Source organism: Pithys albifrons, unplaced genomic scaffold (genome assembly GCF_047495875.1).
Source record: "Pithys albifrons albifrons isolate INPA30051 unplaced genomic scaffold, PitAlb_v1 scaffold_47, whole genome shotgun sequence".
Lineage (NCBI taxonomy): Eukaryota > Metazoa > Chordata > Aves > Passeriformes > Thamnophilidae > Pithys > Pithys albifrons.
The window spans coordinates 33,773-47,433 of record NW_027286062.1 but is presented as its reverse complement, the minus strand read 5'-3'; the positions used below and the strand labels follow the sequence as shown (position 1 = coordinate 47,433).

Genomic DNA, 13,661 nt, shown 5'->3' with positions numbered 1-13,661 from the left:
CAGTGCCTGCACTAGTCCTTCCCTCCTCAGTCCCAGGACCTGCATTTTATGCCCTTCTAAGTGCCCCTCACACTTTTCCCTGGCTCCTCAAACGTACCTGCCCCATCTCTCGCTCTGTTTTCACCAGTGCCTCCTGGACCTGCTGGCTGCCCTGCCTTATCCCCTTCCAAATGCGGAACAGGTTCTCTATGGCATCCAGCTTGTCTCTCTGCTTTTCCAGCAGGACCTGCACAGAAACAAAGAGGACACGTTCACACTTCCCACACAACATGTGTGTGTTAGGACAGAAGGACTGATGGGCTCCCGCCTTCTCAGAGCACTGAGCAGGTGCTGGGAGGGGAAAGCAATGGGATACTACAATCTGCAGGGGGCATTGTGTGTCCCTGGAGAAGAGGACCCCAGTGCATCGGTCACCTGGTGTTTGAGCTCCTGCACTTCTCCTGTGCGGTCTGAAAGAAGCTGCTCCATTTGGTGAAGAGCAGAACGGAGCTCTGACACCTCGTTCTGTTGGGCAAGGTCCTTTTCTTCCAGGGCTCTGATCCTCCGGTCCTTCTCTTCCAGACACACAGTCAGCCTGAAAGAGAGAGCATGCAACTCATTCCCACATGGTATCACATTCTATAACATCTTAGGGCTGCAGCCACCTGGGCAAAAGTGCTCTGGCTGATGGGATTTATCTAAACAACTCGGCTGCCTGTTCCCACTGCAGTCACACCCCAGCACTGTGCCTTTATCCATGGGAGCCGAACTGCCTAAATGTGCTCTCTGTTTTCTGAGATGGGAATGTGAAGAGAAATATAACAAAGTCTTGACATGAATATATTACTGGCAACAGCATTTTTTTCTTTAGACTAACAAGACTCCAAGGGACAGGTTTTGTCAACAAGGCAGAGACATTTGCTTCCTCCGGATTGCATCTCCCGGCAGGAACAGCAGCAAGTGACAGCCAGGGGATCTCTGGGCAGTTCCCCAAGGTTTGCCAGAACCCAGGTTCCTTTCAGCTGGACAAACAAAGGCTGAAGCAGAAGTGCTAACAGGGGCTTGGCACACATACTGACATCCTTCCACATGATGCAGGAAGCTCCAGGGGACGCCGGAGGGCACGGCCTTTTCATTGCCTTCTGCTCTGAAGAACCACCCTGTGCCATTCAAGACTGGCAGCACTTTATGGGCCGCAGGAGCCTACCCAGCCTTTCTATTCCTTCTTGCCTGCTTTGGCCACTCAGTGCCACCTGTGACGGTGCAGGGTGGCAGGGACCCTGCCTGAGCCTCTGCAGGCACCTCTTGGCACTGTCTGAGGAAGGAGCCAACAGAGGGCTACAAGAGACATTGGTATTCCTTGGGTGCCTCAGAGGGGAATCTGCCTTCCCTGCCCAATCATGGCCTTCAGATGGTTGTGCCAAGCACAGGGATCAGGATGCCAGGCTGATACACATCCCAGAGGTTTCAAACACCTGGACACAGGGTGGAGCTGATGGATGTATCCAGCTCATTACATCTCAGCTTGCCCAGACACACTGCCCTGAGAACAGAATACCCTCTCAGAGGGGAAGAGCTACTTGAAAGTCGTTTGTCTTTTGAAAAATACATCCCTGAAGAAGTAAAAGAAAATGAAACACATCTGCACTGTTAGTTCAGAACTCTGCCATTTAGTAATTGCTGGCAGAGCCACTTGCAGATGCAAAGATGGCAAAGAGGGAAGGCATGACACAGAAAGCACAGTCCCTGTGCTGCAGCCTTCCCGTGTCCTTCTCGAGGCTTGCACAGTCCCTGCAGAGAGATGGCTCAGTGAGAAGAACCACGAGGCCTGGAGAGTCACAGATCCCATTTTCAGCACTCCAGCATGGAGCTGAGGGCAGCAAGCTAAGGGAGATCTTGCTCTTTCCCTCTCAAGGAAACCCCTGGAGAGGGAAAGGAAGGCAGACTTTTGTCTCCCTTCAGTGGGAAGCAGTGGCTGGGAAAGGGCACCCAAAGAACAGCATTCAGAGAAGCAACTTGGTCACAGGGAGTTGTCTGGTGTTCCAACATCGCTGTCCATCTCCCAGACAGCCTTGGCAGTCACAGCAGAGCATGACAAGCCCTGACAGGACAATGCTGAAGTGCCACACTGAGGCCTACACATGGAAGGGCAGGTGTGTTCTTTGGCCACAACACCTCTGAAATCCCACAAGCACATTCCCTCTGGAACGTTGAAGGAAGAGCAAAATCTCACCTTCTGATCTCTTCCTCTAAGGATTGCAAGTACTTTGGAGGGCTGCTGGATGTCTTGTCTTTCTCCTCCAATTTCTCCAGGTTTTGCTGCCCCTCCTGGCACTGCTCTTCCTGCTGCAGCAGGAAATTGTTTGAGTCCTGCCTGGCAGAAAGCTCTTGTGTCGGGGCCTGCAGGAACAGACAGGGAAAGAGCACAAACAAGCAATAAGGAGCAGGGAAGGAGGCTCCAGAGAGTTGGCAGAAGCAGCAAGCAGGGACACAGCTGCACTGAAGGCAAAAGTTGTGCTGGAGGGGTGGGCAACAAGGAGGGACAAGCAGTAGAACACAGAGCTGGTGACACCAGAAAGGCAGTGCTGGACCACAAGGGAAAATATTTGGCTGGTGAAGTGCTGCCTCATTCCAAGCCCTCGAGCTTCCTGGAAGAGCTCAGGGATGAGTCCCCTCAGACTGCAGGGCTGGCCCTGAGGCAGTGGCTCCCAAAGGCTTTGCAGCCTGCCCCAGCTCAGCAATTGCAGCTCAGCTCTTTCTCCCCTCTTTGGGAATTTTTTCAACCCAATAGTTTGACAATGGCATAAAACAAATCTGCTGCAAGGTGTCTCACTTTTCTCCTCTTTCTGAGGGACATGTGTTTAGCCACGGCCCATGTTCCTCCCACCAAGGACAATTCTGTTCTCACCTTTCCACAAATGGGAATCTTGTGCTTGTGACACCTGGAGAAAGAAAATCTAGTGCTCCGTGGGGAAAATACTCTCTTAAAAACACTCTTGATTCTCCTCTCTTCAGGCTGCACCTGCACATTGAAGGAGACAAAGCATCATGCAAAGCTGCACCCAACAGTACAGCCACAGCAGCTTTTGAGGAGAGTTTTCCTACTCCTCACCTGCTCCTGTAACTCAGGTAATTGCTGACTGCAGTGAGCATGGGACTCCTCCTGTGAAGAAAAAACAAGAATTTCCTTTCAGTCTGCAGCCTGGTCATGGCCATAATTTTATATCTTCCTTCTTAGGTCTCTAATGCGGGGCTGCTGCCACTGGAATTTGCCCTGTTTCCTCTCTATGGCCAGACAGCACTCCCACCAAAGAAGGTTCTGCTTTCATCTGTATCCAAGTGGACACCATGTGCTGGTCAGACTGGGAGAGAGGCAATGCACAGGCATCTGGGAGCAAGAGACCCCTAAAACACCTCCTCAGCCTCCTCCTTTCAGGTTCCATCTGCACATTGGATGGCAGAAAGGCTCACAGAAACCTGACAGAAACCCTGGGCCAAAAGGACCTGTGGACATCAAGGCCAGGAGGTCTCTGCTGACAGACCCTTAATTGCACCAGGGAACAAAAGAGCACTGAATGTGGTCTATGGAAGAGAGTCAGGTGTGTGTCTGGGGACACTGGGCCCAGGAGGGGGGCACTGCAGTGAAGGTGCATTTGTGAAGTCCTTGGGATGCCAGAAGAGAGAGAAAATAAAAGGTGTGCACACAGCGGGGAGAGGGAGAGGGAAGGAAACAAAGCGAGGACTCCAAAGTGCTGTCTGGGAAATGGTGTTGTGGTCCAGAGTACTGTGAGGCTTGGCAGAGGCAGCAAAAGCCCATTTCACCTGCTCAGGACTCCTCCTGGACTCAGCACTGAGTTCTCTCCTCTCCCTGTTCTCTTCTTCTGATGTTGAAACTCGCTGCTGTTCCAGGTTGGTCACTGAGAGCTGTGACAGCTGCTTCCTTTCTGCTCCAACATCCTGCTGGGTAATGAGAGAGGAGATGATGCCATTCTTCTCACACGCTGCACAAGCTGGGCCTCAGAAATCTCCCTCTGGGAGAGCACCCTCTGAGCTCCAGCAGTGCAGCTGCTGTTCAGCCTTGGGTACAAAACTGCCAAGTTCAGTCCATCAGCCTGGTCAGTGGCTCCCTTTTATTTCCATGCCAAATCCAAGCTACCACATGTTGGCTGACCTTGCCTACGCATGGGAGAAAGAGTTCCCCATGGGCAGCTTTTGGACCTGAGCTGATTGGAACAGCCAACTCCAGAGCTGTGTCAGTCTCTGCGGGCCTGCCAGGAGACATTCTCGCAGGTGAATGGTCTCTGCTGGAGCCACACAGACCGACGAGGCTGCAGCCCTGGCTGCTTTGCCCAAGCTGCTCATGTACTGATGGGAACTTCTATTGTCTTTCCTGGGTTTGGGGCAAGAGGGAGTGGTTTTTGACCCCTCCTTTGTAGAGTTTCCCTGATGCCATCCCCTGGAAGCCCCACTGTCCTCCCTTGGCACAGCAATGGCCACGTCAGCCTGTCAGTCTGGCTTTCCAAGCAGGACTAGTTTTCCCCTCTCAGGCACACGTTGTGATCTGCATCAGCACTTTTGCTTTCCTTCTTTTCTCCCCTTTGTCTGTTCTCAGATGGCCAAGGCTAAACACATCTCTTCTATAAAAACAGATAGACCAAACTTGGTCTTCTCACCCCTTTTCCCAGATTTAGATCTTTAGAAATGTGAAGATGAATTTGGACACAAACAATTGCCCAGGCCATGCCATGTCAATAGAGAAAAGTGTGGAAATGACTTTCACTGTCAGGGGCCGAAAACTTCAGCATGGAGGGAAAAAAGCACCTTCAGCCCAAACTGGGCTTGACATGACTATGACACCTTTTCCTCCTTGTTCTGAACAGTGGTGATTGGAAAGTGAAACTGAAAAATGGTTCTTCTTAGAAATAGGAAGACAAGGTCCAAAACCAGCAAGGAAATGGCCTTTCCTGGCATCTGCCAGACTCACCAGCACATCCTGTCTTTGCTCCTCTCTGCTCTTCAGTTTCCTTTGCAGAGACTCCACCACCTGATGCACAATCCCAGCCACTTTCTTCTTGGCAGAGGCCTCTTCCTTCAGGGCAGCTTCTGGAGAGTCCCTCCTGTGTTCTGCTGTCCCCAGTGCTGCAGCAGGAAAGGCCAAAGGGGAAGGAGTAGAGAAAAACAAACTGATGTGCATCCTGCAGACACAACAGCAGTGTCTTCTCTGCCCATCTGTGTTACCCAGGCCTAAGGCCACAAGTGATCCCAAAGCTGAGAAAAATGGAGGAACCTTGCAGGCAGAGAAAAAAGGGAGAATAAAAGTGGCAAGGTCCAGAGGAACATGAAAGTGTGTTTGCCCTTCTGCTTGTTGAAAGAACAGGACTGAGGGTTTGGCAGCCCCTCAGCCACAGTGTTAGAAGCAGGGAGAACAGACATGGGGCAAACAGGGAGAGAGACGGGAGGGGAGAGCCAGATGCAGGGTCCCAAAGGAGAAGGAGGAAGAGGCAAAAGCCAAGACTGACTATTACAGTGCTGATTGATGGGGAATACGGAGAAGTCTCCTGCTGGTTGTTTTTACCCTCTCCCATCCCCAGGTACTGCACTTTTCCACTCTGGGGCATCAGACAACGTTGTTGGTGAGACAGGAGAGAGACGTGGGTGGGAAAGGGAGAAGCTAAACCTTCCCAGCTTTAGCCAACTGTTTGTGCAACTCCTGACTGTGGGCACATGAGTTGTCTGTCAGAGTGTGACTCTCCCTCAGCTCCAGCTCCCAGACCCAACACTTTGTGGCCAAGGCCTCTGCTCTCTTCTCAGAACTCTGGAGCCTCAAATCCAGCTCAGACCTTTCAGCCTCCAGAGTGTGCAGAGAGTCCCTCAAGCTCCTCTCACCTGCCCCTAACTCTTCCAGGGCCTGCAGCAGCTGCTGCTCTCGAGTTGCCTGGGCAGTCTCCTTCTCCAGCACTGCTTCCTGCAGGGCCTGGATCTGGAACATGCATGCACAGAGTGTCAGGGACAGGGCTGCTCCTGAGGCAGCAGAGCGGGCAGTACGGCCAGGAACGAAGGAGAAATTCCTTCCAGCACAAAACACACCAGAAACAGGAGGTACAAAGGCAAGGAGTGCAATAGAGAAAATCAAATAGGGAAAGGGAAGATAATGAGCCTTGATGGGCAAGGAAAAGAAATGTAAACTTCCTGGGACCTGCCCTCAAACTCAGCTTTTTCTGCTTTCTCTCCCCAAATCCCATTCCTTTAGCCCCATCTTTTGCCTTCTCTCCCCAGCTCTGCCTGCATTGCCAGCCTTCCTTGCTGGGGCTGTGCTCTGGAGCTCAGCAGGCTCTGTGCTTTCAGTGCCTGCACTAGTCCTTCCCTCCTCAGTCCCAGGACCTGCATTTTATGCCCTTCTAAGTGCCCCTCACACTTTTCCCTGGCTCCTCAAACGTACCTGCCCCATCTCTCGCTCTGTTTTCACCAGTGCCTCCTGGACCTGCTGGCTGCCCTGCCTTATCCCCTTCCAAATGTGGAACAGGTTCTCTATGGCATCCAGCTTGTCTCTCTGCTTTTCCAGCAGGACCTGCACAGAAACAAAGAGGACACGTTGACACTCAGCATACAACATGTGTGTGTTAGGACAGAAGGACTGATGGGCTCCCGCCTTCTCAGAGCACTGAGCAGGTGCTGGGAGGGGAAAGCAATGGGATACTACAATCTGCAGGGGCTATTGTGTGTCCCTGGAGAAGAGGACCCCAGTGCATCGGTCACCTGGTGTTTGAGCTCCTGCACTTCTCCTGTGCGGTCTGAAAGAAGCTGCTCCATTTGGTGAAGAGCAGAACGGAGCTCTGACACCTCGTTCTGCTGGGCAAGGTCCTTTTCTTCCAGGGCTCTGATCCTCCGGTCCTTCTCTTCCAGACACACAGTCAGCCTGAAAGAGAGAGCATGCAACTCATTCCTACATGGTATCACATTCTATAACCTCTTAGGGCTGCAGCCACCTGGGCAAAAGTGCTCTGGCTGATGGGATTTATCTAAACAACTCGGCTGCCTGTTCCCACTGCAGTCACACCCCAGCACTGTGCCTTTATCCATGGGAGCCGAACTGCCTAAATGTGCTCTCTGTTTTCTGAGATGGGAATGTGAAGAGAAATATAACAAAGTCTTGACATGAATATATTACTGGCAACAGCATTTTTTTCTTTAGACTAACAAGACTCCAAGGGACAGGTTTTGTCAACAAGGCAGAGACATTTGCTTCCTCCGGATTGCATCTCCCGGCAGGAACAGCAGCAAGTGACAGCCAGGGGATCTCTGGGCAGTTCCCCAAGGTTTACCAGAACCCAGGTTCCTTTCAGCTGGACAAACAAAGACTGAGAGCAGAAGTGCCAACAGGGGCTTGGCACACATACTGCCATCCTTCCACGTGATGCAGGAAGCTCCAGGGGATGCCGGAGGGCACGGCCTTTTCATTGCCTTCTGCTCTGAAGAACCACCATGTGCCATTCAAGACTGGCAGCACTTTATGGGCCGCTGGAGCCTACCCAGCCTTTCTATTCCTTCTTGCCTGCTTTGGCCACTCAGTGCCACCTGTGACGGTGCAGGGTGGCAGGGACCCTGCCTGAGCCTCTGCAGGCACCTCTTGGCACTGTCTGAGGAAGGAGCCAACAGAGGGCCACAAGAGACATTGGTATTCCTTGGGTGCCTCAGAGGGGAATCTGCCTTCCCTGCCCAATCATGGCCTTCAGATGGTTGTGCCAAGCACAGGGATCAGGATGCCAGGCTGATACACATCCCAGAGGTTTCAAACACCTGAACACAGATTGGAGCTGATGGATGTATCCAGCTCATTACATCTCAGCTTGCCCAGACACACTGCCCTGAGAACAGAATGCCCTCTCAGAGGGGAAGAGCTACTTGAAAGTCGTTTGTCTTTTGAAAAATACATCCCTGAAGAAGTAAAAGAAAATGAAACACATCTGCACTGTTAGTTCAGAACTCTGCCATTTAGTAATTGCTGGCAGAGCCACTTGCAGATGCAAAGATGGCAAAGAGGGAAGGCATGACACAGAAAGCACAGTCCCTGTGCTGCAGCCTTCCCGTGTCCTTCTCGAGGCTTGCACAGTCCCTGCAGAGAGATGGCTCAGTGAGAAGAACCACGAGGCCTGGAGAGTCACAGATCCCATTTTCAGCACTCCAGCATGGAGCTGAGGGCAGCAAGCTAAGGGAGATCTTGCTCTTTCCCTCTCAAGGAAACCCCTGGAGAGGGAAAGGAAGGCAGTCTTTTGTCTCCCTTCAGTGAGAAGCAGTGGCTGGGAAAGGGCACCCAAAGAACAGCATTCAGAGAAGCAACTTGGTCACAGGGAGGTGTCTGGTGTTCCAACATCGCTGTCCATCTCCCAGACAGCCTTGGCAGTCACAGCAGAGCATGACAAGCCCTGACAGGACAATGCTGAAGTGCCACACTGAGGCCTACACGTGGAAGGGCAGGTGTGTTCTTTGGCCACAACACCTCTGAAATCCCACAAGCACATTCCCTCTGGAACGTTGAAGGAAGAGCAAAATCTCACCTTCTGATCTCTTCCTCTAAGGATTGCAAGTACTTTGGAGGGCTGCTGGATGTCTTGTCTTTCTCCCCCAATTTCTCCAGGTTTTGCTGCCCCTCCTGGCACTGCTCTTCCTGCTGCAGCAGGAAATTGTTTGAGTCCTGCCTGGCAGAAAGCTCTTGTGTCGGGGCCTGCAGGAACAGACAGGGAAAGAGCACAAACAAGCAATAAGGAGCAGGGAAGGAGGCTCCAGAGAGCTGGCAGAAGCAGCAAGCAGGGACACAGCTGCACTGAAGGCAAAAGTTGTGCTGGAAGGGTGGGCATCAAGGAGGGACAAGCAGTAGAACACAGAGCTGGTGACACCAGAAAGGCAGTGCTGGACCACAAGGGAAAATATTTGGCTGGTGAAGTGCTGCCTCATTCCAAGCCCTCGAGCTTCCTGGAAGAGCTCAGGGATGAGTCCCCTCAGACTGCAGGGCTGGCCCTGAGGCAGTGGCTCCCAAAGGCTTTGCAGCCTGCCCCAGCTCAGCAATTGCAGCTCAGCTCTTTCTCCCCTCTTTGGGAATTTTTTCAACCCAATAGTTTGACAATGGCATAAAACAAATCTGCTGCAAGGTGTCTCACTTTTCTCCTCTTTCTGAGGGACATGTGTTTAGCCACAGCCCATGTTCCTCCCACCAAGGACAATTCTGTTCTCACCTTTCCACAAATGGGAATCTTGTGCTTGTGACACCTGGAGAAAGAAAATCTAGTGCTCCGTGGGGAAAATACTCTCTTAAAAACACTCTTGATTCTCCTCTCTTCAGGCTGCACCTGCACATTGAAGGAGACAAAGCATCATGCAAAGCTGCACCCAACAGTACAGCCACAGCAGCTTTTGAGGAGAGTTTTCCTACTCCTCACCTGCTCCTGTAACTCAGGTAATTGCTGACTGCAGTGAGCATGGGACTCCTCCTGTGAAGAAAAAAACAAGAATTTCATTTCAGTCTGCAGCCTGGTCATGGCCATAATTTTATATCTTCCTTCTTAGGTCTCTAATGCGGGGCTGCTGCCACTGGAATTTGCCCTGTTTCCTCTCTATGGCCAGTCAGCACTCCCACCAAAGAAGGTTCTGCTTTCATCTGTATCCAAGTGGACATCATGTGCTGGTCAGACTGGGAGAGAGGCAATGCACAGGCATCTGGGAGCAAGAGACCCCTAAAACACCTCCTCAGCCTCCTCCTTTCAGGTTCCACCTGCACATTGGATGGCAGAAAGGCTCACAGAAACCTGACAGAAACCCTGGGCCAAAAGGACCTGTGGACATCAAGGCCAGGAGGTCTCTGCTGACAGACCCTTAATTGCACCAGGGAACAAAAGAGCACTGAATGTGGTCTATGGAAGAGAGTCAGGTGTGTGTCTGGGGACACTGGGCCCAGGAGGGGGGCACTGCAGTGAAGGTGCATTTGTGAAGTCCTTGGGATGCCAGAAGAGAGAGAAAATAAAAGGTGTGCACACAGCGGGGAGAGGGAAGAAAACAAGGTGAGGACTCCAAAGTGCTGTCTGGGATATGGTGTTGTGGTCCAGAGTACTGTGAGGCTTGGCAGAGGCAGCAAAAGCCCAATTCACCTGCTCAGGACTCCTGGACTCAGCACTGAGTTCTCTCCTCTCCCTGTTCTCTTCTTCTGATGTTGAAACTCGCTGCTGTTCCAGGTTGGTCACTGAGAGCTGTGACAGCTGCTTCCTTTCTGCTCCAACATCCTGCTGGGTAATGAGAGAGGAGATGATGCCATTCTTCTCACACGCTGCACAAGCTGGGCCTCAGAAATCTCCCTCTGGGAGAGCACCCTCTGAGCTCCAGCAGTGCAGCTGCTGTTCAGCCATGGGTACAAAACTGCCAAGTTCAGTCCATCAGCCTGGTCAGTGGCTCCCTTTTATTTCCATGCCAAATCCAAGCTACCACATGTTGGCTGACCTTGCCTACGCATGGGAGAAAGAGTTCCCCATGGGCAACTTTTGGACCTGAGCTGATTGGAACAGCAAACTCCAGAGCTGTGTCAGTCTCTGCGGGCCTGCCAGGAGACATTCTCGCAGGTGAATGGTCTCTGCTGGAGCCACACAGACCGACGAGGCTGCAGCCCTGGCTGCTTTGCCCAAGCTGCTCATGTACTGATGGGAATCTCTATTGCCACCTCTTGGTGGGGAACGTCACTGGAATCTTTCATGGATGTTGGAGGGGCATTAAGATCAATCCCAAGGCCTACCTGTGTGCAAGGTTCTGCTGTGTCCCTCTCTGAAACCCTTTCCTGAAGGATGGCTAATTCTTTCACCAGGGACTCTTTCTCCATTTCACTCTTGGTAAGGGCAGCACGCAGGACTTGTGTCTTCTCCCTCCATTCGAGTTCTCTGCTTCGTGTCTGCTCCAAAGCAGCAGCCACACGTTCCACTTCTTCCTGCATGGCTTCCCTCTCAGCTTGCCCTTGTTGTGCTCTTTCCTCCTCCTTTTGCAAGTTAGTCAAATGCATTTCATTTTGCTTTTCCAGCATTGCCATCTTGTCTTGGTAAACCTTTATTTCTCTCTCCCTCTCTGATAGGATGGCAATGATACCAGTGAGTTTATCCTGCACAACTTTCCCCTCTTCAGCCTCTTTCTGGAGCATCTCCATTTTCTTCTCCTGGTTTTCAACTTCCTCAGTTTTAATTTTTAAGATGGACAGTGCTGTTTGGAGTTTTTGTTCAAGGGAGTGACTCCTCTCTGTTGCTAAATTTGCTTGGGTTTCAGAGGCTGTAACTAATTCCTCAAGAAGTTTGATGTGATACTCCAGTTGTTCTTTCTCTGCTTGCAGCCTGTCCCGTTCATGCTGCAAAGCAGGGACAAAAAGAGTCCATCATTCCATCTCTTGTGTCTGCTCTTCGTGGCAGATCTGAACTCCTGCCGCAGTGGCAGGCACGGGCTGCCCCTCTCTCCCTGCCTCTCGGGATGCTGCAGACCTTTCCTGGGCCCCCCTTTACTCTGCGTCTTTCCCAGCTCCCTCAGCCAGTCCCAGCTGCCTTTCTGCCCTTCCCTGAGCTCTTGGAACTCTACTCGAGGTGTCCTTTGGGGAGGAGCTGCCAGAAGTGCAGGCAGGATTCCAAGTCAGACTAAGCCTGATTTAGGCAGTGCCATGACAGTGTGGTCTCCATTGGGGAGGAAGGGAAGTTCAAAGGACCCCAACCTTTGCTTTCCTGGGTTTGGGGCAATAGGGAGTGGTTTTTAATCTCTCCTGTGTAGAGTTTCCATGCTCCCATCCCCTAGAGGATGATCCAAAACCAACAAGAAAACAATCTTTCTGGCTTCTGCCAGTCTCACCAGCGCATCCTGTTTTAGCTCCTCCATGCTCTGCAGTTTCCTTTGCAGAGACTCCACATCCTGACGCAGAGTCTGAGCCTCTTCCTTCCTTGCAGAGGCCTCTTCCTTCAGGGCAGCTTCTAGGGAATCTCTCTTGTGTTCTGCTGTCCCCAGCGCTGCAGCAGGAAAGGCCAAAGGGCAAGGGAAAAAGCAAAGAAAGACAAACTGATGTGCATCCTGCAGACACAACAGCAGTGTCTTCTCTGCCCGTCTGTGTCACCCAGGGCCTAAGGCCAAAGGGCTTCCAAAGCTGACAGAAATGTGGGAAACTTCCATGTAGAGAAAAAGGGAGAATAAAAATGGAAAGGTTCAGAGGAACATGAAAGTGTGTTTGCCCTTCTGCTTGTTGAAAGAAGAGGACTGAGTGTTTGACAGCCCCTCAGCCACAGTGTTAGAAGCAGGGAGAACAGACATGGGGCAAACAGGGAGAGAGACAGGAGGGGAGAGCCAGATGCAGGGTCCCAAAGGAGAAGGAGGAAGAGGCAAAAGCCAAGACTGACTAGGACCCTGGGAACTGACCAGCAATACCTGAGAGACAGTTTGAGGCCAGGAAAGCAAGAGAGGGAAATGAAAATGCAGTTCTGAGGTGCACTGTGGGCAAACTAAAACAGGGAAAGGGGTGGGGATACCTGTCCAGCCATTCTATAGACAGGCCAACAGCCCTGACAGCTCTGGGATGGCCTGGAGTTTGGAGGCATCAAAATGAGACATCAAACTCCACCTACTTAGCAGAGATGTGGGACCTGAAAGGCACCTCCTCTGCACAGGATCCCGGTAGCACAGCCAGGTGCACTGCCAGCCATGGGATCTTTCTCTATTACAAGCTTGCCCTGTGATTTCTATAGAGAAGTGTCCTAATGATTGTTTTTTCCCTATGCCATGAGCAGACACTGGACTTTTCCTCTGTGTGGCATCAGAGATCCTTGTTCATGAGATAAGATGGGGCAGAGAGTGGAAAAGGAGAAGCTGTACCTTCCTGGGTTTCAGCCAAGTGTTCTTGCAGCTCCTGATTACAGGCACGCCACTCATCTGTCTGATCCTTACTCTTCCTCCACTCCAGCTCCAGGACTTGACACTTTGTGGCCAAGGCCTCTGCCCTCTTCTCAGAACTCTGGAGCTTCAAACGCAGATCTGACCTTTCAGCCTCCAGCATGTGCAGAGAGTCCCTCAAGCTCTGCTCGCCTGCTCGAGACTCCTCCAGGGCCTGCAGCAGCTGCTGCTCTTGAGTTGTCTGGGCAGCCTCCTTCTCCAGCACTGCTTCCTGCAGGGCCTGGATCTGGAACACGGATGCACAGAGTGTCAGGGACAGGGCTGCTCCTCAGGCAGCAGAGAGGGCTGTACGGCCAGGAACGAAGGAACACACACAAAACACACCAGAAACAAGAGGTACAAAGCCAAGGATTGCAATGGAGAAGAGTAAACTCCAGAAATGGAGAGGGGAGGCCATGGGAATGTTTGAGGGTGCAGCTCCAGAACACCAGATGAACTGGCTGAGGCAGAGGCACCTGACAGAACCACCTCTGTGTCCCCACATTGCTCAGTGCCCAGCACAGGCACAAACTCCATCAGGGACTACACTGGCAACAGAGGGATGGAGAAGCTCAAAGCAGTCTGCTGCTTCTCCTCAGAGAGTTCATGCTGGGACCCAGGAGAGAACAGGGCAGGAGACACCAGATCCAGCCTTGACCTCAAAGTGTGGCATCTCTGGGCAGAGCACAGGAGCAGCTTGTGCTGCTGGGAGGGAATCCAGTAGGGTTTAAGCAAGCTGGACATGGTATTGTATG

General features: G+C 52.0%; 1 long non-coding RNA gene across 1 annotated transcript; it reads right to left on the bottom strand.

Moving 5' to 3' along the window:
- Positions 1 to 11,324: 11,324 nt before the first annotated feature.
- On the bottom strand, positions 11,325 to 12,868 carry LOC139685257 (uncharacterized). The gene is made up of 3 exons (XR_011700063.1): positions 12,850 to 12,868; positions 11,839 to 11,993; positions 11,325 to 11,350 (listed from the first exon to the last, which is right to left on the bottom strand). It is a non-coding gene; the product is annotated as an uncharacterized lncRNA (long non-coding RNA).
- Positions 12,869 to 13,661: the final 793 nt, after the last annotated feature.